The following is a 26026-nucleotide window of genomic DNA, read 5'->3' as shown; positions in this document are numbered from 1 at the left end:
TCAGGATCCCTGGGGTCACAGAAAGAACAGGGGCACATGAGTGCAGCACAGTTCCCAAGCATTGAAGCAGGGAAGCTGGCTACAATTAGGGAGTCCCAGAGAGGGCTCTCAGCTCGCTGTTGTCACAAACTGGAAACCATGGCACCATCAGCAACCGCTCTCCAAGCAGGGACCTAGCAAGCATCAGAAGAATTACAGTGAGACAATACTCCCTCCCCCAGGAAGATTGGCCTGGGTGCATACTATAGGAGTCTGCAGAGTTTGGCGCACAGAAAAGTGACTGATTTCCCTGAGGGTGCACTGAAGAGTAGGGGTTTTGGGGGCTGGAAATGACGGTCTTGCCATTTTAATTTTTTTCATACTCTAAAGCAGCACGGAAAGCCTTCAGGGAACAAAAGTCACATAGAGCAACCTGAAACAGCTAACGTTGAGCTCAGCCCCCTTGTAAGGGCAGTACAACTCCACCAAGGCAAAGACACTTGAGAAACAGTACAACAAGCCCCTCCCCCAGAAGACGAGGAGGAACATCAGGCTAATGCTAGGTTTACAGATCACACAGAACTGAAAAACTCCTGTGCTAGGGCAAAATAGTATATAGAATTCAAGGTTTTTTTCCTCACGTTTTTAGTCTCTCAGTTTAAAGATATTTTTCTTTTTTTTTCCTTTTCAACTAGCTATTTTAAAAAATATTTATTTATTTATGAGAGAGAGAGAGAGGGAGAGAGGCAGAGACACAGGCAGAGGGAGAAGCAAGCCCCTTGCAGGGAGTCCAATGCAGGACTTGATGCAGGGACCTGAGGATCACGCCCTGGGCAGAAGGCAGACGCTCAACTGTTAAGTCACCCAGGCATCCCTCAACTAATTTCTCATTTTATCAAATCTTTTAAATTTTCATTTTTACATTTACATTTTTAGCCAAAAATGAAGAATATATCTATAAAATAAAAGATATCAACCACAACCCCAGTGAAATATACACTAGACAAATCCAAAGAGATCAGAAACCAAAAATGAAAAGATAGGAGAGGAATATAATCTAACAGATACTAGATCCCAAAATTGTGTGTGTGTGTGTATATATATATATATATATATATATATATATATATATATATATAATTGATTTTGTTTCCTCGTTCATCCATTCTTCTCCAGACAAAATGACTAGGAGAAAATCACAAAAAAGAAAGAACCAGAGGTAATACTCTCTGCCATAGATTTAATCAACGTGGATATAAGTAAAATGTTGGACCTAGAATTCAGAATTACAATTATAAAGATAGTAGCTGGGCTTGAAAAAAGCATAAATAACACTAGAGAATCCCTTAGGGCAGAAATAAAATAACTGAAATCTAATGAGGCAAATTTTAAAATGCTTTAACTGTGATGCAATCTAAAATGGCTACTCTAATTGCTATGGTAAATGAGGCAGAAGACTCGGTGACATAGAAACCAAAATGATGGAAAGTAAGCAAGATGAGGAAAAGAGAAAAATAGCTACTGGATCACAAGGGGAGGCTTGAAAAAGTCAGCGATTACCAGAAAGTGAAAGAATATTAGAATAACTGGGGTCCCAGAGGAAGAAGAGAGAGATAGCCACAAGGTATATATAAGAAAAACATAGCTGAGAACTTTTCTAATCTGAGGAAGGAAACAGGCATTCAAGTCCAAGAGGTAGAACTCCTCCCAAAATCAGTAAAAATAGATTAACACCCCAACATATAATAGTGAAGCTTGCAAATTTCAGAGATAGAGAGATCTGAAAGCAGCTGGAGACAAGAGGTTCTTAACCTACAAGGGAAAGAACACCAGACTTGCAGCAGACATATCACAGAGACCTGGCAGGCCAGAAAGGGCTGGCATAATATATTCAGGATACTAAATGAGAAAAACATGCAGTGAAGAATACTTTATCCAGCTAGACTGTCATTCAGAATTGAAAGAGAGATAAAGAGCTTCCAAGACAAATAGAAACTAAAAGAATTTGTGATCACTAAACCAGCCCTGCAAGAAACATTAAAGGGGATCCTTTGAGTTAAGAGAGAGCCCCAAAGTAACAAAGACCAGAAAGGAACAATCTACGCAAACAGTAACTTTACAGGTAATACAATGACACTAAATTCATATCATTCAATAGTTACTCTGAATGTAAATGGACTAAATGATCCAATCAAAAGACACAGGGTATCAGATTGGATAAAAAAGGAAGACTCATCCACATGCTGTCTATAAGAGACATTTTATTTTATTTTATCTTTAAAGATTTTATTTATTTGAAAGACAGAGAACAAGCAAGGGTAGGGGCAGAAGGAGAGGGAGAAATAGCCTTCCCACTGAGCAGAGAGCCCAATGCGGGACTTGATTCCAGGATCCCAGGATCCTGACTTGAGCCAAAGACAGACACTTAACCCCTGAGCCACCCAGGAGCCCCTAAGAGACTGATTTTAGACCCAAAGACAACTGCAGATTGAAAGTGAAGGTGTGGAGAATCACTTATCATGCTAATAGACATCAAAAGAAAGCTAGGGTGGCAACATTTACATCAGACATTTTAGATTTTATTTTATTTTATTTTATTTTATTTTATGTATTTATGTATTTATTTATGATAGTCACAGAGAGAGAGAGAGAGAGAGAGAGAGAGAGGCAGAGACATAGGCAGAGGGAGAAGCAGGCTCCATGCACCGGGCGCCCGACGTGGGATTCGATCCCGGGTCTCCAGGATCACGCCCCGGGCCAAAGGCAGGCCCTAAACTGCTGCGCCACCCAGGGATCCCACATTTTAGATTTTAAACCAAAGATTGTAGTAAGGGATAAAGAGGGACACTATATCATAAAGGGTCTATCCAACAAGAAATATTTATGCCCTTAACTTGGGAGCAGCGAAATATATAAACCAATTAATAACAAAATTAAAGAAACATATTGATAATAATACAATAATAGTAGGAGAATTTAACACCCCACTTGCAGCAATAGATAGATCATCTAAGCAGGTCACCCAAGAAATAGAGCTTTGAATGACAAATTGGACCAGATAAACTTCACAGATATATTCAGAGCATTTCATTCCAAAGCAATAGAATACACATTTTTCTCAAGTGCACATGGAACATTCTCCAGAATAGACCACATATTGGGTCACAAAACAGGTTTCAACTGGTACCAAAGATTGAGATTATTCCTGCATATTTTGAGACCACAATGCTTTAAAACTTGAACTCAAACACATGAGAAAATTTGGAAGGAACACAAATATATGGAGATTAAAGAGCATTCTACTAAAGAATGAATATGTCAACCAGAAAATCAAGGAAGAATTTTAAAATATTCATAGAAGCAAATGAAAATGAAAACATGACAGTTCAGAACCTTTGGGATGTAGCAAAGGTGGTCCTAGGAGGGAAGTATATAGCAATACAGGCCATTCTTAAGAAACAAGAAAAATGGGGATTCCCTAGGTGGCTCAGAGGTTAAGCACCTGCCTTCGGCCCAGAGCGTGATCCTGGAGTCCCGGCTCAAATCCACATCGGGCTCCCTGCATGGAGCTTGCTTCTCCCTCTGCCTGTGTCTTTGCCTTTCTCTGTGTGCCTCTCATGAATAAATAAATAAAGCTAAAAAGAAAAGGAAAATAATTTTATTCTTTTTTATATTCACTTATTTATTTTAAGGAAAATAATTTTAATGGCTGTGAGACTTAAAACAAGAGACCTGAATATTTTTATACAATTGTGTTGAAGACTGTGAGTTGACCCCTATTATTCACTTTTTTTTCTCCTTAGAGTTATAGAATGGTTACCTGGGCACATGGTCATTCTGACTCTTCATTGCTATTTCAACAGGTACCCCTGGGAACTTAGTATCATAAAGAATTGGTCAGGATCTTGGCTATGCATCCCACAGCTAGTCCATTTCTGCAATGGTGTGGCCCACCGCTGTGACTCTCACTGGCTGGGAAGGGTCACAGGCACATCAGAAGGGCTCCAACCTCACTCAGAGCAAGTCAGGAAAACCTCACAGCCCACAGCATGGTGTGAGCATCACTCACTAGTCTCTGGTTGTCTTTCACTATGTGTGGGGTTTGCTATTTGCAGGCAGTTGCAATTTTCACTTGTCCTTGTTTCCCCTCCTCCTTTTCTTACCCTGTTTCTCCAGAGCCTAGCTTTTATCCTGCCTCCTCCCCACTAGTCACGTTTCCTCAGATCCTCACATCCTTTAAAGTGGAGTCCCTATAAAATATATACACTGACACCTTTCTCATGCTAGATCACAGTGTAGCTCATTTCACCATTCTGATGTATTGTCATGCTGATAAGACTTCCCTTTCTGCATCAGGGGTGAAAGAATGGAACTAAGGGGTAGAGAAGCATCATTAACAAGGTCAAAGAGGGAGATGGTACAGGTCCAGCATAGCTCATTTTATCTTTTAGCTGTCACAAATAACACTTACTGGATTCTAGGCATGGGGAACAGAGAAAAAAGACAGCCCTTGCTCATAGGAGCTCAAAAACTAGCAGAAAAGAGTGAATCAGTAAAGAGATTATCAGAGTAAAGAGTGACAGAGATTGGATAGAGTTGAACATGAGTGTCCGGGGAAGAGAGGAAAGGGAGCAAATGAATGGTAGTGGGGGAGGTGGGTTCCTGTGTTGAGTGCTGAAGCTGACTGAGAGGTTAACTAGGGGGTTTGCAAAATCTTGGGAAAAAGACAGCCCATGGTCTGTTTCATTTTCAGAGAACTGAGAAAGGCCCCACTGGCCTGAAGTCTAGATGAGAATGGACTGGGGCTGGGGTGGGTGGGCTGGAAAAGTGGCAGGTTCAGAAGAAAGGACCAGCTAAACAATTTCAGCAGGAAGCCTTGAAGGGCTTTATGTAGAACAGAGACAACACAGGTGTAAGTTTTAGAAAGCATGTCTGGCTGGGATACAGAGGTGACAAGCACAAGTACAGATAGCAGGCTTTAGTGCTTTAGGAGTCCTGGGGAGGCATTCAGAGGGCCTGACCAGAAAGGCATGGCTTGGATGATGGGGTCGGGAGAGAGAGAGAGAGGGAAAACACACAGGAATCTACAGGACTCAGCAACTGAGCCAATTCAAGGAGGAGATAGAAGGGCTGTGACCTTTACCAAAAGGGGAATCCATAAGAAGAAGCATATTTTAGGGGAAAAATAAGTCTTTCAGTTTGAAACTTGACTGAATTTGAACTGCTTGTCAGAGATGGAGGTAGAATATACAGTTGGCAGTTGGATGTTTGGGGCTGTAAGAGAGAAAGAGACCAGCACCTGGGTGGCTCAGTTGGTTAGGTATCTGCCTTTGGCTCAGGTCATGATCTCAGGGTGAAGAGATGGAGCCCCATGTCAGGCTCCCCGCTCAGTGGGGAGTCTGCTTCCCCCTCTCCCTCTGTTCCTTCCCCTGGTTCGTGCTCTCTGTCTCTGTGTCAAATAAATAAAATATTTTTTTTTTAAAAAAGGAAAATCACTAGAATATATATATATTTTTTTAAATAGCAGAGAAAGAGAGTAAGGACCAGAATGAGAACAGACTAGAAATACTGAGGAATACCATTCAATCAGCACAAGGTTGGTGACTTAAGATGGGGGACAGCAGAAGCACCCAGAGAACAGGCAAAGAGAGCAGGGAGCCAAGCCTGGGACCCTTGTGAATGAAAATACCTAGGGCAGAGGAAAGGAGGACCACAAGGGATCATTGGGAAGGAATAGTCAGAGCAGCCACAGGACAGGGACCCAGAGTGCAGCTGGCTCATGCCCTGAAGCCATGAAGAAAGGAATGAAGACAAGCCTCTTATTTTGATGACTGGAAGGACAGTGGGGGTATTGAGAACACTGAAGGGAGGAGGGAGAAGGGGTATCAGCTGCAGGTCTCTGATCAGCAGCCAGGGCTGGCAGAGGATATGCAAGTTCTGGGGTCAGATGTCGGTACCTGGGAGATATATGGATCGCGGTATATGTTATTTAATCACTTAAGTTTATTTCTCCCCTCTGTAAAAAGACAATTTTACAACTACGGCCTGGGATTGTTGTGAGTATTAAAATGAGGTGAGCATGGAAGGAACTCCGCACAAAATGAATAACTTGTTGCTTCAGCCAAAATCTTGTAGTTACCCTTGTAGTCACTCCCGCAACCCGCCTCCAATTAGGGGTACTTCCTGTCTGCAGGACCATCCCTAATACCACACATCCTGCATCTAACCACTGTTCCCCCTCGCCCTGGTCCAAGCCACTTTCACCTCTCAGCCCATTTCTGCCATCACTTCTTAAATGGTCTCCCTACTTCAACCTTTGCTGGCTCTCCCCCAACTTGCCCTCACCCAGTGACCAGAACAACTTTAAGTCCAACAAGTCCCTCTACGAAGTCTCAGAGAAGAAGCCACATCCTCACAAGGGGCAGCACTGCCCTACATGCCTCTCTGCCTATCTCTCACTTCAACCTGGCCTCACACACCACACTCTTCCTGGCCACAAAGAAACTCATGGGGCATCCTCTAGACTCAAGGCCTGGCCCACCGCTCCTGGGTTAGCCGCCTGTCTCCCTCTCTCATTCCCTTCTGGCCCTCACTTACAATGTCACGTCCTCTGGCCTTGCCTGGCCCAACCTCCTGCACTTCTGAAGCTCCTCTCTTAATGTTTTTCTTTGGCATTTATAAGTATCTAACATTTTTGTATACTTCATTTAAGCTTTTAATTTGTCTCCTGGTGTATAAACTCCGGGAGGGGCAGGGATTTTATTTATTTTTATTTTATATTTTATTTTATTATTTTATTTATTTTTTTTTATTATTTTTTCTATTCTATTTTATTATTTCATTTTGCCAACCCTGCCAGCATGTTACTGCTCCATTCTCAAGCCCTGGGACGATGCCTAGCACTAGTACGTGCTCAATAAATGATTTTCTATATGATGGGAAGACAAGAACCTTAAGTTTTGTGTCTTCCCGTTTCCTCAACTGAGTATTACTACGTAGCTTGCCTCCTCGGGTTGTTCCCAGAAGATGAGCTGGAGTAAGGGCTGTGAACAGCCAAACCTCACGGAGAAGCTGGGGCTGAAACCGTCCGGGCAGGCCCTGGCGTCTGGAGAGGCGCCCAGGCCCTGCCCCCGCTCGCCCCGCCCCGCCCCCCCGCCCCGCTCGCCCCGCCCCGCCCCCCCGCCCCGCTCGCCCCGCCCACCCAGCTCGCCCCGCCCGTCCCGCTCGCCCCGCCCCACCCCGCTCGCCCCGCCCACCCAGCTCGCCCCGCCCACCCCTCTCGCCCCGCCCCACCCCGCTCGCCTCGCCCCGCCCCCTCGAGGGGGCCGCCCAGCACGAGGAGGACTAGGGGGCGGCGCCCGGAGGCTGCGGGAGCGCGGCGCCGGGGCCTCCAGACACAAAGAGCGGCGGGCGGGGCGGGGCGGGGCGGGGCCGGGGTGGCGTGCGCCGGCGCGCTGGGCCTGCCCCCGGAGCCCGCGCGGAGATCCTAGGCGCCCGCCGCCCAGGTGAGCGGCGCCGGGGCTGGCGGGGCTGGCGGGGCCGGCGGGGCCGGCGGGGCTCGGCCCTCCGCCGCGCGTGGGGCCGGGTGCGGCGCGACAGGAAAGGCTGCGCCCCAGGCCGTCGGCGGGTGGGCGCGAGGGGGCCCGAGGGGGCCCGAGGCCCTGCGACTGTGGGCGCGGGGGGGCCGTGGGGCGAGCCCGCGACATCGCCGCCCCCGCCCCCGCCCTGGCGCGGGGCGCGGGGCGCGGGGCCCCCGGAGCAGTAAGCCCGACGTGCGGGCCGCGGTTCCCGCCCCCCGGGGAGGCTGGGGCGGGGTTGGCTACTCCCGAGGCGCGCGTCCCGCGGGCATCCGACTGCCCCACCCGCCTCTGGAAACCGGGTCCCGCCGTCGCTGCGGTTCCTGCCGCGTGGGCCTCGCCGCGGCCCTGGACGCCTGCTGCGGTCGGCATCGGGGCGAGCGCCGGGTCCGCGGGCCTTCCTCCAGGCGGGGCGCCGGGATTGATTGCAGCCTTGCCCTTCGCCTGCAGGGCTCTGACTCCGCACAACGGTCACATCCTTTGGGTGTATCACGGGTTTGCACTCGGAGAATCTGTTTGAAATGACACTTCACTGTCCGGGACTCAACGCCTGCTGCAGGTTTTAGGTGTTGCGCTGGTTGCCCCTCTCGTTCGTGGGCTCAGCCTCGAGCCCACGCAGGAGTCGGTCTGATCTCTTCGGGTGTTGCACACTGAGGCCAAGCCGTCCAGCAGCGGGGTGGGGGTGGGGGTGGGGGTGGGGGTGCCGGTGCCCCGGGCACCGCTGTGGAGCTTGGAGAAGGTCAAGTGATGCCATCGGCGCGGTCAGCAGCAGGAAGGACGGATTACAGGCGACCGCGAGTTTTTCTTGGAGCTGTTACTGAGATTCCCAGGTTTTCCCTGTTGGACTTAGAATACGTTTCAAAGCAGAAAATCAAAGATAGTTAGAATTGGTCCGTGGAACAGAACACTGAGCTGCCTCAGAGATTTATGAACTGTGTGTCAGTTTGTGGATATTAAAAGAAAAGCGCTGAGGCAGTTAGATAAGGCGTCTTGTCCGTGCTGTCCCTTTTCTATTTCACCCATACATCGTCTGTTAGTGGCTTAGACTGTTACAGATTGAACTCGTCTGTACTGGCAAATAAAAATGGGTCTTAAACGTATTTCAGATTCGATAAAAAATATGGGATAATGATATTTGCAGAATGAGAGAATAACAAGCCTTCTCGGAAGAAACTGAACATCAGATAACATTTAACACCACCAAATTGGAAACATTTTATAGAGGAAAAGTTAGGGTCTCAACGTTTTGAAAATTGAGGACTTTATATAATCTTTGATGTAAAACTGTTTATCCCTCTTACTTCTCTCTATACATTGTGCTTTATAGGGCTGCTCAGGGATGGGTGAACTGACACAGTCATTTGCCAACAGCTTGTTAGCTTGTTGGAAATCCCTTCCTGGTAGGGTGTGTCCTTTGTTCCCATCCTTAGTCCTTATGAACATTTGGTGGTAGAAAATAGACTAACAGAAGAGTTGCAGAGCTCTAACTGTAAGTATTCAAAGTATTCAGATCCTGCCTTTTAATGGTAAGTGGCTTTACCAGAGTGCTGGTTGGTGGAGGGTCCTTTTTTGGGGAAAGATGGCACATGTGGTGTTTGAGATTTGGATATGTGAGAGATCCCTCTGACCATATTCTTTTTACCTTGGACATTTACCTTTGAGATTTTACCAGGAAAAGGTGGCTGCTGGAACTCTCCTTCCCTGACTGAGGGAAGGCCTAGAATAAGGAAGCAGAAACACAATGTCCTGGCCTCACCTTGAACTAGAAGTTTGAGAGGCTTAGTCAGGGGCATGGTGTCGCTCCTGGCTGGAGGGACCAGTGCCCTCTGACCTGCAGGGGCAACTCCAGAGCCACAGCCACTTTGCTCTCGATTCCATGGTTATTCTGTAAAAGGCTGAGTGGTCATGGCTGTAGCTAGACTAGATTTGGGCTGAGCTGAGTCCTTGGCTTCAAGTGCAAATTAAGAATTCAGGCTCCTGGCCAGAGATTTGGTTAGTCACACGCAGGAGGCAAAAACTTTGGGTCACATTCCACCTGGAGCTATTTGGAGGGCTGCGGTAGCAGAAGGCTTTTCCTTTGCCCATCCTTGGGGTAACCTTGAGCCTTCTGAGACTTCCACCAAAGGATTCTGAATGTTTCTTTCTGTGAACCCAGGAATGGAGAAGCCCTTTGGATGTTGGTGTGTCTGTGTGTGTTAAAGATTTTATTTATTTATTCATGAGAAACACACACACACAGAGGCAGAGACATAGGGAGAGGGGAAAGCAGGCTCCATGGAGGGAGCCTGATGTGGGACTTGATCCCAGGACCCCGGGATCATGCCCTGAGCCAAAGGCAGACGCACAACCACTGAGCCACCAGGCGTCCTGTGTTTTTAAAATCTTGATGAAAGGGGCTCCTAGGTGGCACATTCCCTCTCCCCTGTTTGTGCTGGCGTGGTCTCTGTGCCCTCTCTTCCTTTCTCCCTCTCTTTCTCTCAAATGAGTAAATCTTTAAAGAAAATAAAATCTTGATGAAAGAGCACGCAGCTGGTGCTGCCTGGTAATATATGTCTCTCTCAACCTCGGATTGTCCTTCCTTAAACTTCAAGCCAGAATGGCTTGTTGTACCAACACAGTCTACCTTAAGTTGAAATCATTTGCTTCTCAAATAAACCAGTGGCCTCTAGGTAATTCTAATAGACTTAAGTGTGAGAAGCGCTGGCATATATCAGCTTTTGTGCATTGACTTATTTTGTGTTACATGAGAGGAAACTGGCAGATCCTTTTATGATGTGACACAGGCTCTTTTTTTTTTAAGTTTATTTACTTATTTATGATAGAGAGAGAGAGGCAGAGACACAGGCAGAGGGAGAAGCAGGCTCCATGCCGGGAGCCTGATGTGGGACTCGATCCCGGGTCTCCAGGATCATGCCCTGGGCCAAAGGCAGGCGCCAAACCGCTGAGCCACCCAGGGATCCCCGACACAGGCTCTTATAACCCAGTTATTTTGCTTTGGGATCTGCTTTGTTTAGTAAGTTAAGATTTTGGTGTGTTGGAGTTTGTTAGACTGGTCATTATTGCTAAAGATCTGAAGGGAAATCATTCTTCACAATGTCTAGTTTTTTAAGTTTTCAGTTAAGAATATTACATTTGTGGATGTCCATCAGTTGGGATGTCTATCAGTTGGGATGTTTCCAATGATGGAAAACCCAACTCAGTCTTGGCTTAAACAGATAGGGAAGTCCTGGAAGAAGGGATTGTTCCAGTGGCGGAACTGGGATTGACACAGTGTTCAATCCCATGCCAAGATCATGACCTGAGCCAAAATCAAGAGTCAGATGTTCAACTGACCAAGCCATCCAGGTGCCCCAAATAATTATGAGAATTTTAAGTAGTAACATCTACAGACATCAAAGTTTTACTTCATATGTAAAGTTTGAAATAAAAGTTCAAAAAGAATTTAAAATGCATCAAGAACTGCTTAATTTTAAAGCCACACTTTTGCCACAGAGCAGGCCTGGCAAAGCCTGAGTTAAGAAGGACTCCTGGAGGCCATATGGTCCAGCAGTCCTAGCTCCTCCCTCCTCAGGCCACCTGAATACAGCCAGGGCAGGTAAAGATGTTCTGGATACCTTGAACACTCCCTGGGGCATGGCAACCTGCTCTCAAAGTCTGACTGAGCAGACCATTCTATTGATTTTTAAATAATGTGTAACTGTTTATGAAATTCCTGTGCCATTTAAACTAAACCCCAAATCAGTGACCATTTCATTACATTAGTTGGTGTTGGTTCTTATGTTTGGTCTGATGCCATCTGTGACCCTGAGGGAGACCCCACATGCCCCAGTGTGAATGACATTCCCAGGAGGTTGCTCTGGCAGGACCACGTGGTGGCTGACGGAAGCTACAGTCCCAATCCCAATATCAGACTTATCTGTTTAATATTATTTCCTTGGGCACGCACATGATGCCCACCAATGCAAAGCAGAACTCTTTAACACATGGAATTTGAGTTGCCAATTCCCTTACTTCTCACTCGCCTCATACATCTAGACAAATTGTGTAAGTCACAGTTTTGTATCAGCACTGAAAATTCTTGACTTTCTTTTATTTATTTTTTTTTAATTTTTATTTATTTATGATAGTCACACACACACACACACAGAGAGAGAGAGAGAGAGAGAGGCAGAGACACAGGCAGAGGGAGAAGCAGGCTCCATGCACCGGGAGCCCGATGTGGGATTCGATCCTGGGTCTCCAGGATCGCGCCCTGGGCCAAAGGCAGGCGCCAAACCGCTGCGCCACCCAGGGATCCCTTGACTTTCTTTTAAATGTACAGAAATGATCTAGTCGCTGAGGCAGTGACATATAGTAGAAATCTCACATGCTAGGAGGCAGAGAATCTGCAAAGAGCCTATCCAGATCCTGGTGCACCCTTCAGGGCCATGTGATTCTGAGCATAACCCCCTGTGTTTAGGATGGGGATAAGAGCATGCCCCAGCTCAGCACACTGTTATGAGGACTACATGGAAGAATTTACTGAAAGCAGAGAACAGAGGCTGGCACACAGTGAGTGCACAATTTTGAAACAAATCATCAAAAAAATTAAGTCTAAAAAATTAAAAAAGTAAATAAAAACAAATCACCTAGAGACCAGGGCTCCATTTCTGACACCAGCATGGCCAGTGCACAAGCCATACAGAGGGCCTAGGGGGTACAGTCTACTGTGTGGGGAGCCACATAAGCCCTCCAGTGACCAGGTACCCAAAGCCTGTCCTCCATAGCCCCCATGCACCCTGCCTCCACAGAGTAGCAGCCAGGAAGTGTGGGGTCTATCACAGACCAAGGTGGGGTAGTCCCCTTCCAGCTGGTTCAATGGCCCAAAAGCCAATGACACAGAGGCCACTGGGTGTGTTATTCCTCATTCTTAGAGAGCCACAGAAGCCAACCTCCCTCTTCCTCCAGTGGTAAGACAGCTACCATCAACATGACAATGTGTGAAAAGGAGCAGCCTGGGCCCCTAAATATTGGTTCAGCCCAGTCAGTTCAGTGCTTGACTCCCCAGCACTGAAACTCTGTGCTCAGCGGACAGTTTGCTTGACATTCTCTCTCCTTCTTCCTCCCCCTCCCCCATGTACATGCTCTCTCTCTAACTAAATAAGTAAGTAAAATCTTTTTAAAAAAGATTTATTCATTTGAGAGAGAGAGAATGAGCAGTGGGGAGGGGCCGAGGGAGAGGGAGAAGCATGCTCCCCACTGAGCAGTTAGCCCCACATGGAGCTCAATCCCAGGACCCTGAGATCATGACCTGAGCCGAAGGCATATACTTAACTGAGCCATCTAGGCACCTCTAAATAAATAAAATCTTTTTAAAAAATTCTCATAATTCACATTCTTATAAAAGCTAATTGCCCTGCTGTGCATGCCATCCTAACTAATGATCAAAGTGAATATCACCCGTAAAGAGACTTCACTGTGCCTCCTAGATGAGAGGGACTGAGAAGGGCTACCTCACCCACCTCACCCTGGGGGCATTGCTGCCATAACCTGACTCTCTGTGTGGAGACATTAGACAAACTCCATTTGTGTGATGTTCTACAGAGTAACTAACTGGCCTCTACTCTGCAAAACTTTCAAGGTCAGGAAACACAAGGAGTGAGGAACTAAAGGGACCTGGCACTTGTATACACTACTTGACCCTGGAATGGGGCCAGGAAGGGGGCAGGAAAGCTATAAAAGACATTATTGGGACAATGGACAGAATTTGAATGTGAATGATAGAATAGACAATATTATTATATCAGGTTCACATTGCCTGAGTTTGATCATTCCATTCTACTGTCACTGTGTCCTTGAGTTTGGTAAGCACATGCTGATATTTAGAGATGGTGGGGACAAAGTATGAAACAATCAGAGAAGGAAGGAGGTATAAAATGGTATCTATTATATCCTTTATATATATATAAATGATATATATATAAAATATATAATATATATAACATAAAATATATATATAATATATAAAATATATATCATTTATTTATATATAAATATATATTATCTATTATTTATGCCTATTGCATGATAAATGGGGCAAAGTGAGAACAACTGGTGGAGCTCCCTGGGTAGAGGGTATTAGGGAATTCTTTGTACCGTTCTTGCAACTTTTCTATAAACTAGAAATTATATCAGAATAAAAAGTTACAAAAATAGATGTTTATTATGTATTCACTGCAATCTAAATACCTTTTTTTTCTTGTTACAATGTCTCTGAATGTGGGATGCATCTTGCAATCCTTGCTGCCTTAGTATTGTGTCAGATTTTGATAGCAGGGTTTTGTTTTTAAGTTATTGGTTTTAGAATCATTGATACCCTGGGTTTGATGAAGTGTGCTATTTTCTCTGACTTTGTTGTCTGAAGAGGTTAGGAGAAAAAGAAGACAATCCTTCCAGTAGTTTTGTGTGTACAGCTTTTTTGTTCCATTGTGCTTCATAGTAGGCCAGACGTCCAGCTGCCTTTGCTCATTCCCCATCGGTCCTCACAGATGTTTCAAACTCAGCACATTCCAGCTGGACTCCTGTCTTCGCCTCCAGCGCTCGGAACTGCTCCTCCTTTGTGTTTCCTGACTCAGGGAGTAGAAACCTGATTTTTAGCCAGTGATGGCCTGGGAATGACCCCATGGCTTCCGTGCGTAGGGAAGTGTCCCCTTTGCGGGAGGAGATGGGTCAGTGGGCCCTCACCCAGTCTCACCTCATGGCACGTACTAGTTCTAGCGCGGCCAGTTTCTTGAAGTGGCTTTGTACTCCAAATGTCCGTGCCTCATTTTCCCTATTTGTTGAGTAAGAACGACCTTCCCAAATCTGTTAAGATAATGGACCAGGCAACTTAAGGTAGAATAAAACTCTGAAATTCTGTGACTTAAAATGGGAGAGCTTTTTAAACACTTAACTAGAATCATTCAAGGAGCTGAGTCCTGTTAAGCAGACGCCCTGTGGGAACAGGTGTGTGGCCAGGCTCTTGTTTCTTGACTCCCAGCGCTTGCTCCTAGATTTCTGTCCAGTTCTGGGGTGAGTCAGGAGCAGGTTGAGTTGGGCATTGGATGCTCACCAGGGGCTGCCAGGTGCCAGCGGCCTGGTGTTCCTGAGCTCCTCTGCACCGGGGCCACCAGTCACTATAGTGTTGGAGTTTTCTGTGGCAGAGCATCAAGTCTCATCAGCTCCTGAGCCCCACATGTGTCAGGCGTGCAAAGGGTTCCATCCCAAGTGTTATTTTGCATCAGCCCAGGTTTACAGCATTTTGTTTTAGTTTATTTTGTTTGGCATGGACTTCAAGCAGCTGCAATAGCAAAACACAGTGATTTCCTCGGGGCCTGTTTCTTGGGCTGTCTTGTTTTATCTGCATTGAAGATGAGTAGTTCTTGGCGATTCTTATTTTATCTTTCTTATTTATTATTTATTTATTTATTCATTCATTCATTCATTCATCATTCATTCATTCATTCATTAGTTCTTGGCAATTCTGAATCTGCTTTTATGGCCATGGAGTAGTTGCTGTTGACACTGACCTTCACAGCAGGCTCATTCTTTAGAAATAGAAATACAAAATCTTCAGTCCACTGCTGGATTCTGTGGACTTTTAAATATGTGTAGAGAACAGAGAAGACCAACATGTGCCTTTTGCTCTTGATTATGTGGCTGGAATTTTAGATGTGAAAAGTGGGACAATAATGCTGGTGGGCGGGCGGGGGGGATTGTTAACGGTTTTCTAAGTAAATCTTATTGGTTGTTTTATTTTATTTTTATTTTATTATTTTATTTTTATTTTATTTATTCTATTTTATTTTATTTTATTTATTTTATTCTCTTATATTCTTTATAGCCAATATGCAACAAAAATTATACCCTGGTTCTGGTGAAGAGAAGATATCTCACTGTTTCATAGCAGATAACTAGAAATGGATTGGGACATGGAATGTTTGGTTGAAGTATTGCTTTGTAATTTGGGGGACTATGCAAGTTAATGTTCTTTCCTTATGATTAGATTTACTAATATAAAATTCTTGTGTAACATTAGGTTTGGTTTAGAACTGGAAGAGACATTTCCCCATATATTCTGGATTTCAGAGTCCTGCACTTAGGCATGTAGGCATGGAAAAACTTTTTTTAATATTCAAAACTTTGTATATTTGGATATTATTAGTAGACATGAGGCAGAATGTAAAGGTTGGTAGTTCTGACTGTGGAATTAGACCTCAATATGTGTTCGTTTACTAGCTCTGTGACTTAGGGCAAATACTTAACCTTTCTGTGCTTCAGTATCCTCACCTTCAGTATGGGATAACAGTGGTGCCTCCCTCACAAGGCTAACAAATTCCTAGGTGTTTAGGAATGTGCCCGTCATATGATGAGCTCATGAAATACTAGTTTTGTATTATCCAAAGACTATTTGGCAAAAGCAAGCAACTTACTGAGGGGTCAGAGGTAGAGACCTCCTTCCTGTGCAGAACTTACACAGCTGGGAGTAGAGTGTTAAGAAAATCTCGTAGTGCCCTTCTTATTTTTCTCCTTCAACCTTTAAAGGTCACTTGACTGAAATAAAAATAAATAACAACAATCATCCCACAAAAAGAAATGTCATAAGGGCAAAATATGCAAATACTCCAAAAAATAATAAATTCGGTACTTAAAGGAAAAAAAACCCTTATTAATCAAGACCCTATTACCCTCCAAGTTGTGTGCTCATTTCCTGTATTTTGTGGACTTAAAATGGGAGCATGTGCTGGCCTTCTGTTTTGTTCAGGGTTTTTCCCCTCTCTCCTCCCCTCTCCCAGTCTGACACATTCTTTGATTGGGATGTCACCACTGCAGTAATTTTGGGTCTTTTTTTAAACTGACAGCGGTTTGGCGCCGCCTGCAGCCTGGGTGTGATCCTGGAGACCTGGGATCGAGTCCCACGTCAGGCTCTCTGCATAGAGCCTGCTTCTCCCTCTGTCTGTGTCTCTGCCCCCTCTCTCTCTGTGTCTATGAATAAATAAATAAAATCTTAAAAAAAAAACTGACAGGTGTTTGTGTGTTGGAGTTTACAGGCTTGTCTGTTTCTATAAACCATGGTGCGCTGAGGTGTTTCCCTTTTGTTAGGTTTTGATTTTGTTCTGAGCAATTATATACTTTCAGGTAGCATTCTATGTAGAATTGCAGTCTTCCTGTATTGTTTCTCTGTGGGTATAAAATGTACACATCTTCCTTTTTTCCTGCAGCCCTGCTCTGCCTACCACCACCCACTCATATTGCTGGTGGGTAAGTGTGCATTTGGGTCTCCAGTCATATCTTCCCCACTGGCTCCTCTGTGCAGGGGCTGTGGCAAGGCCTGCCCTCCATCCTGGCATGCCAGACATATGGAATCACGTCACCCATGCCCTGGTGTGAAGACCTCTTAAGTTGTTTTAATTTGGGTTTCTTTACTGACCAGGAAGATTATGCCTATTAAATGTTTGCTTATTTTTTTGTAATGAAAAGCAAGATTCTGCAGTTAGGTAGTCAGTCTCCTTTCTTGGACTTCTTGACAGCATTGTTCTTCCCAGAGTGAGAATGCTGAAGCAAGCAGCGGGCTTGCTCCTTTTGCTCACCTCCCGGTCTGTATTTGCTAATAACATGTCAACTATGAGGTTACACAGTAGCGTGCAGGTAACATCCACTTGCTCAGCTTCTCAAACATTTTAGAAAATACAAAAAGTGTGCATATGAATTCTCTTCTGGAATTTCTAGCATTTGATAGAGAATCAAATGGTCCACCTGGCTAATGATAAAACTCTGGGTGGTTCTGTGACCAGTAATATTTCTCAAATGATAAGGGTTGTGGGAGCTCACATTCCCGGATGCATTTTGTACAACAGCATTCAGGAAAGAGTCCTCCCATTCTGCATGCCTCCGTGCTTGCCCTAGTGCCAACACTCGCCTTTTACTTCAAAGAGAAATCTAGGTTACTAGTCATCAGTACCTGTTTGTCTCTCTCGAGATCTATCTGCACTCACATCTCCCCTCTCCCTCACAGTGGCCTCCCGGGAGGAGGTGACCCACCTACCTCCATTTGTCCCAAGATATGGGCTGCTGCTGTGGGATGGGAAGGAGATTGCAGCTTCCCAGACCAGCATTCCACACCATTGCTGCTCAGACTGGAGTGAGGTTGAGACCCTTTGGGAAGTTAATGATCACAGACCCTCAGAGTTTGTGAACTGAAATTATTTTGTTCAATAAAACCTAGGTATAAATGCCTTAGCATTTATAAACCTGCAGCAGGATAATTAACTGAAATAGAATACATGTTTTATTCTGTTTTTCTTTTTCTTTCTTTCTTTCTTTTTTTTTTTTTTTTTCATTCCAAGACAGCAGCTGACATCTATTTGGTGTTCTCTTGCATTCAGGGACCTTTATGTTGGAGAGCTAAAGGCACAGGTTTTTGGAAAAGGATCTCCCTCTCCTTAAAAAATTTTGGATGTGCTAAAATTGACTCATAAGTGTGTATGTCTAGTGTGTACAGTTCTGGGAGTTGAAACAGGTATAAATTTGTAATCATCACGGCAATGAGAACAGAACAGTTTCATCGCCCAAAACACACACTTGCTGCCCCTTTGTGGTCCTTAATCCTGCCCACCTGTTTGCTGACCCTTTCCCAGAATGTCACATTAATGGAATCTTACAACATGTATCCTGTCCAAACTAGCTTCTTTCTCTCAGTCTTTGTGTTCCTTTTATTAATCAGTAGCATTCAGGGTGAGGATGGATGTCAATCCATTCACCAGTTGGAGGATGTTAGGATAGTGTCCAGTTTTTACAGTTGTGTATACAGATGCTACAAACGTGTCATACAGATTTTGCGTGAACATGTTTTTGCTTTTTCTAGGGTAAATACTGAGGTATGGGGTTGCCGAGTCATACAGTAAGGCTGTTTAATTTGGAACTGCTTTCTTTCCAGAGTGACTTTACCATTTTGCATTTCCAGCAGCAATGTATGACAGTTTCATTTGTTCACCTTGCCAGTTGCTGATACTGGAATTTCTTAAAAATTTTAATGTTAGGGGGATCCCTAGATGGCTCGGCGGTTTAGTGCCTGCCTTCGGCCCAGGGTGTGATCCTGGAGTTCCGGGATCGAGTCCCGCATCGAGCTCCCTGCATGGAGCCTGCTTCTCCCTCTGCCTCTCTCTCTCTGTCTCTCATAAATAAATAAAATCTTTAAAAATTTTTTTTAATGTTAGCTATTTTAACAGACCTTTAGTGGTATCTCATTACAGTTTTTTTTTTTCTTATTTATTTGAAAGAGAATGAGAGAGGGAGAGAGAGAGAGGGAAATACAGACTTTCTGCTGAGCAGGGAGACCAACATAGAGCTGCATCTCGGAAGCCTGGGTTCATGACCTGAGCCAAAGGCAGACACTTAACTGAATGAGCCACCCAGGCCTCGCTCATTACTGTTTTAATTTGGATTTTCCTAATGGTGAATGATGTTGAACATCTTCTCCTGTGCTTATTTCCATCCATGTGTTTTCTTTGGAAGTGTGTCGGTTCTAATGTTTTCCAAGCTTTTTTTTTTTAAATTGGGTTGTTTCTAACTGTTCAGTTTTGATAGTTCTTATATATTCTCTATGCAAACTCATTGTGGGATATGTGGTTTGCATTTGTGGTTGGTGACTTGTCTTTTCATTTTCTGAGCAGTACCTTACAGCAAAAAGTTTTAATTTTGCTGCAATCCAATTTATTGATGTGTCTTGTATAGATTTTACTTTTTGTGTCTTATTTTAAAAAGTTCAGGCCATTAAGGTTTCCCTCTGTGTTTTTTTCTTTTTTTTTAAACTTATTTATTTATTCATTTATTTATTTATGAGAGACAGAGAGAGAGAGAGAGGCAGGAGACACAGGAGGAGGGAGAAGCAGGCTCCATGCCGGGAACCTGATGTGGGACTCGATCCTGGGACTCCAGGATCACGCCCTGGGCCAAAGGCAGGTGCTAAACCGCTGAGCCACCCAGGGATCCCTGTGTTTTTTTCTAATAGTGCTGTACTTGTACATTTTTGTGTTTAGAGTGATGATAAATTTTGAGTTAAGGGGCGCCTGGATGGCTCAGTCAGTTGAGCATCTGCCTTCTGCTCAGGTCATGATCCCGGGGTCCTGGGATTGATGAGCTCGGTCCAGTTCCCTGTGCAGTGGGGAGTCGCTTCTCCCTTTCCCTCTTCCCCTCCCTACCACTTGCTTGTGCTTTGTGTGCATGCACTTTCTCTTTCTCAAATAAACAAACTTTAAAAAAAATTAAAATTTTTGAATTAAGTTTTGTACTAGGTATGAGGTTTACATTGAAGGGCTGTTTTTTCTTTGCATGTAGATATTTGATTGTTCCAATACCGTTAATTGAAGAGGCTATTCTCTATTGAATTTTTTTGCAATTTTGTCAGATCAAAGGGCTGTATTTATGAGTCTGTTAATGGATCCTCTGTAATCTGGTTCATTTATGTATGTGTGTATGTATTTATCCCTTTACCAGTACCACGCTCTCTTGATACTAGAGCTTTAAAGTAACTTTTTTTTTCTTTTTTAATTTAAAGTCAATTAGCCAACATATAGTACATCATTAGTTTCAGATGTAGAGTTCATTTATTCATCAGTTGCATATAATAGCCAGTTCTTATCACATCATGTGCCCTCCTTAATGCCTGTCACCTGATTACCCCATTCCCTTACCTTCCCTCCAGCAACCCACCCTTTGTTTCCTACAGTTAACAGCCTCCTATGGTTTGTCTCTCTCTCTGATTTCTTCCTGTTCCATTTTCACTCCCTTCCTTTATGATTCTCTGCACTGTTTCTTATATTCCACATGAGTGAAACCATATGATAATTGTGTTTCTCTGACTGACTTATTTCACTCAGCATAATACCTTCCAGTTCCATCCAGGTCAACGTAAATGTTAAAATTTCATCCTTTTTTTTTTTTTAAATAAGTTTTTTTTTTAATTTATTCAGAGAGAGAGAGAGAGAGAGAGAGGCAGAGACACAGGCAGAGGGAGAAGTGGGCTCCATGCAGGGAGCCCGACACGGGACTCGATCCTGGGTCTCCAGGATCAGACCCCAGGCTGCGGGCGGCGCTAAACCGCTGCACCACTGGGGGTGCCCAATTTCATCCTTTTTGATGGCTGAGTAATATTCCTGTGTGTGTGTGTGTGTGTGTGTGTGTGTGTGTACGCACGTGCGTGCCACATCTTCTTTATCCATTCATCTGTTTGTGGACCTCTGGGATCTTTCCACAGTTTGGCTTGTGGACATTGCTGCTATAAACACGGGGGTTGCAGGTGTCCTGTCAATTCTTTTTTTTTTTTGTCCTGTCATTTCACTACATCTGTGTCTTTGGGGTAAATACCTAGTAGTGCAATTGCTGGGTGTAGGGCAGGTCTATTTTTAACTCCTTGAGGAACATCCACACAGTTTTCCAGAGTGGCTGTACCAGTTGACATTCCCACCAATAGTGCAAGAGGGTTCCCCTTTCTCCACATCCTCTCCAACATTTGTTGTTTCTTGTCCTGTTAATTTTCCCCATTCTCACTGGTGTGAGGTGGTATCTCATTGTGGTTTTGATTTGTATTTCCCTGATGGCAAGTGATGCGGAGCATTTCTTCATGTGCTTCTTGGCGATTTGTATATCTTTTCTGGAGAAATGTTTGTTGTCTTCTGCCCATTTCTTGACTGTATTATTTGCTGTTGGGTTTGATAAATTCTTCATAGATCTTGGATACTAGCCTTAACGTGACTCTTAAAAATAGGTAAGGTGGATTCTCCAATTCCATTCTTTTTTTGTTGAAATACTTTTGCTGTTCTAGTTCTTTGCCTTTCCGTGTGCATTTTAAAACCTACTTGTCGGGCAGCCTGGGTGACTTAGTGGTTTAGCGCCGCCTTCAGCCCAGGGTGGGATCCTGGAGTCCTGGGATCGAGTCCCACGTCGGGCTCCCTGCATGGAGCCTGCTTCTCCCTCTGCGTGTGTCTCTGCCTCTCTCTCTCTGTGTTTGTGTGTGTCTGTCATGAATAAATAAATAAAATTAAAAAAAAATAAAACCTACTTGTCTATCAGTTCTGCTGGGATTTCTGTTGAAATTAGGTTAAATCTGTAGCTCAGTTTAAGGAGAATTGATAATTATATTGTGTTTTCCAATTCATAAAAAATGGTATATCTCTCCATTTACTTAGATTTTCTTTGATCTCTTTCATTAGTGTTTTGTGGTTTTAGCATACAAGTCTGCACATTTTGTTAGAATTTAAGTGCACACTTTTTTTGCAGAAATGTTGTAAATAATATTATTTTATAAATTTGTTTTAAGTCCACACAGATATGATTGATTTTTGTATGTTGACTTTGTATTTTATGATTTTCCTAAATTCACTTATTAGTTTGAGGAGATTTTTGGGGGCAGATTTCTTGGGATTTTTTTTGTTTGTTTGTTTGTTTTTGTTTTTACTTAGACACCATGTCATCTGCATATAGGAAGTTTTATTCCTTCCTTTCCAGTCTGCCTTTTGTCTCCTCCTTCTTCACTACACTGACTAGGACTTGCAGTATGATTGCTAAATAGTTGAGGTGAGACTGGATCCTTGCCTTGTTCCTAGTTTTGCAGAGAAAATATTCAGTGTTTCACTGATAAGTATGATGTTGGCTGTGGGTTTTGTGCAGATGTTTTTTACCAGTTCAAAGAAGTTCCTTTCTATTCATAGTTTGCTGAGAGTTTTTATCATGAATGGCTGTTGAATTTTTTTTTTTAAATTTTTGGCATAAACTTTTTTCATTCAGTTAATTAATACAGTTTCAGGTGCATAATATAATTCAACAATTCTATACATTTCTCAATGCTCATGAAGATAAGTGCACTCTTTTTTTGTTTGGCTTTGGTTTTTCTTTTTTTGGGGGTATTTTGCTTTTTTATTTTTTTATTTTTATTTTTATTTTTTTTGTAATCCCAGTGTTGTTAACCGTGTTTATGTACAGTGATGTATTAGTTTTAGGTGTACAATATAGTGGTTTGACAATTCTCTGCCTTAGTGCTCATTGTGATAAGTGTAATCTTAATTTCCTTCCCTATTTCACACATGCCCCCATCTACCTCCTTGGGATGTTGAATTTTTGAAATGCTTTTTCTGCATCCATTGATGTGATCTTGCAGTTTTTCTTTTTTAGTATGTTAATGTAGATCAGTCGTTGATTTTTGAATATTGAATCCCTCTTGCATTTCTGGTATAAACCCTACCGCATAGTGTATTATTTTTCTTATATATTCCTGTATTTGATTTGCTAATATTTTGTTGAGGAATTTTGCATCTATATTCATAAGGAATATTGATCTTAGTGTTTTTGTATTGTTATTGTCTGGTTTTATTATCAGGGTAGTGCTGGCCTCATAAAATGAGTTGGGAAGGGTTATCTCCTCTTTTATTTTTTGGATGATATATAGAATTAATGTTACTTATAATTTAAATATTTACTAGAATTTGCTAGTAAAGCCATCTGAGTCTGCTGATTTGTAGTTTTAGGAAAGCCAGACTGCCAGGTGCAGCACCTCATTTGAATGTGTCTGGAGTCTTGGAAGTCTGACTATCCTATGTTTATCGTATGTTCTCCTACAAATAGACTTTGAGAGCTTGTTGGAAGGTTCTAGCACAGCTGTTCCTATGCCCTTGACCAAAGAATGATCCTCCTCTATTGGGGGAGGTAGACCACTTTGACCCCATGTGCAGCTTGGGGGAGGGACACACAGAGTGGTGAGGGAGGGAGGGAACTCCCACCCAGCCAGCCAGATCAGCTGACTCAACCCTGGTGATCAGTGGGATGACAGACAATGTAGCCAGATCAACCTCATACCATTTTGGAAGTTTTTTTTTTTTTTAAGATTTTATTTATTCATGAGAGACACAGAGAGAGGCAGAGACATAGAGGAAGAGAAGCAGGCTCCCTGTGTGGGGGGGAACCTGATGTGGGACTCGATCCCAGGACCCTGGGATCACACGACCTGAGATGAAGGCAGACACTCAACCTCTGAGCCACCCAGGTGTCCCCTTTCGGAAGTTTTTAAGGTCCAAATTTAATTTATTTTAATAGTTATAGGGTTATCATTTAGAATATCAATTTGAGGGATGCCTGGGTGGCTCAGCAGTTGGGCTGGGCCTTTGGCTCAGGGCATGGTCCGGGATTCCCAGGACCAGGTTCCTCATCGGGCTCCGGGAGCCTGCTTCTCCTCCCTCTGCCTGTGTCTCTGCCTCTCTCTGTATCTCTCATGAATAAATAAATAAATAATCTTTTAAAAAATAGAATATCAATTGATATTGGAGAACTTCTTTTACTTTGTGATTTTTAAGGAATTGGTTCATTTCATCTACATTGTTGAATTTATTTGTATAGAGTTGTTCATAGTCTTGCTTTATTATCCTTTTAATATCTGTGGAACCCATAAAGATACTGTTTTTTGCTCCTAATGGCAGTTTGTGCCTTCTTTTTGTTTCCTCGGTTAATCTTGCTGGAGGTTTATCAATCAGCTCTTAGCAAATATCAGCTTTGAGTTTCACTGATTTTTCTCTATTTTGTATCTCAATTTTATTGATTTATTTTCATTCTTCTGCTTGTTTAAGTTCATTTTGCTCTTTTTTTCTACTTTCTTTTTTTTTAATTTTTTTTTTTTAATTTATTTACGATAGTCATACAGAGAGAGAGAGAGGCAGAGACACAGGCAGAGGGAGAAGCAGGCTCCATGCACCGGGAGCCTGACCTGGGATTCGATCCCGGGTCTCCAGGATCGCGCCCTGGGCCAAAGGCAGGCGCCAAACCGCTGCGCCACCCAGGGATCCCTTTTTTTTTTTTTTTTAATTTTTTTTTCTACTTTCTTGAAGTACAAGCTGAGATGATTGATTTGAGGCCCTTCTTTTCTAATACATGTACTTAATCATATAGATTTTCCTCTGAGAGCTCCTTTAGCTGCATCTCATGGGTTTTTATATGCTTCTATTTTCATTCAGTTTAGTATATTTAAAAACTTCCCATGAGATGTCCTCTTTGGTGGATTATTAAGAAGTGTGCTGTTTGATTTTCAGTGTTTAGAGATTTTCCTCTTATCTTTCTGTTCCTGACTTGTAGTTTAGGAGACAGTATATCGTGCTGTTGTCTTCTGTGGTGAAGTATTGTGCAGGTGCACTTCGCTTTAACCGTCTCCATAATGATTTTCTGCCTGCTAGATGTATTGTTTGATGGAAGGGTGTAGAAGGGTCTATAACAGTGGATGGGGACGCCTGGGTGGCTCAGTGGTTGAGTGTCTGCCTTTGGCTCAGGGCGTGATCCCGGAGTCCCACATCGGGCTCCTTGCAGGGAGCCTGCTTCTCCCTCTGCCTGTGTCTCTGTCTCTCTCTGTGTCTCTCATGAATAAATAAATAAAATCTTAAAGAAAAACAAAACAAAACAGTGGATGTGTCTGTTTCTCCTTGCAGTTTTTTTTTTTTTAAGATTTTATTTATTTATTCATGAGAGACACAGAGAGAGGCAGAGACACACAGACAGAGGGAGCAGCAGGCTCCATGCAGGGAGCCTGATGCAGGGACTCCAGGATCACGCCCTGAGCTGAAGGCAGATGCTCAACCGCTGAGTCACCCAGGCGCCCCTTTAAGGTGAATTTCTTGTAGACAAAATGTAGTCGGGGCATGGGGCTCCTCTCTGGCACAGTTGGTAGAGCCTGTGATTCTTGATCTCAGATTTGTGAGTTGGGGTGTGGAGCCTACTTTAAATAAATAAATTTTAAAAATGTGTTTGTGTGTGTTTATAGCAGTTGGATCTCATTTTTCTATCCACCCTGGCAGTCTTGTCTTTTGATAGATGTATTTAGACCATTCACACCGAAAGTGATTATTGATATAGTTACATCAGTAACTACCATATTTGTAATTGTCCATTGCATGTATTCCTTGTTTTTTTTTTTCTAAAAAGTATTTATTTGAGAGCAGGGGCGGGCCTTGGGGGAGAGCAGAGAGAAAAACAGAGGGAGGACAAGCAGATTCTGTGCTGTGTGCACACAGTCCACTGGAGGGCTGGATCCCACAACCCTGAGATTGTGACCTGAGATGCAATCAAGAGTCAGATGTTCAACCAACTATGCCACCCAAGTGCCCCTCTTTTTTTTTTTTTAATAAAAATTTTATTTTTAAGTAATCTCTATACCCAGTGTGGGGCTTAAACTTACAACCCCAAGATCGAGTCACATGCTCCACCAACTGAACCAGCCAGGTACCCCTTGTTTCCTTTTTTTTTTTTTTTTTTAAAAGAGGGAGAAGCAGGCTCCTCACAGGGGAGCCCAATGTGGGACTCCATCCCGGGTCCCCAGGGTCATGCCCTGGGCTGAAGGTGGCACTAAACCAGTGAGCCACCCGGGTTGCCCTGTTTCCTTTTTTTTTTTAATTTATTTTTTTCCCCTGCCTTCTCTCTCT

General features: G+C 43.6%; 1 protein-coding gene across 1 annotated transcript in view; it reads left to right on the top strand.

The window, feature by feature from the left end:
- The first annotated feature begins 7416 nt into the window (after positions 1 to 7416).
- Positions 7417 to 26026, top strand: part of NINL (ninein like) — a 147752-nt gene continuing 129142 nt past the window's right edge. The window contains exon 1 of the mRNA XM_055321620.1: positions 7417 to 7484. The gene's annotated coding sequence lies outside the window, so the exon portion shown is untranslated. The remainder of the gene's footprint in view (positions 7485 to 26026) is intronic.

Source organism: Nyctereutes procyonoides, unplaced genomic scaffold (genome assembly GCF_905146905.1).
Source record: "Nyctereutes procyonoides isolate TBG_1078 unplaced genomic scaffold, NYPRO_anot_genome, whole genome shotgun sequence".
Taxonomy (NCBI): Eukaryota; Metazoa; Chordata; class Mammalia; order Carnivora; family Canidae; genus Nyctereutes; species Nyctereutes procyonoides.
This window is presented reverse-complemented; position numbering and strand designations above follow the sequence as displayed.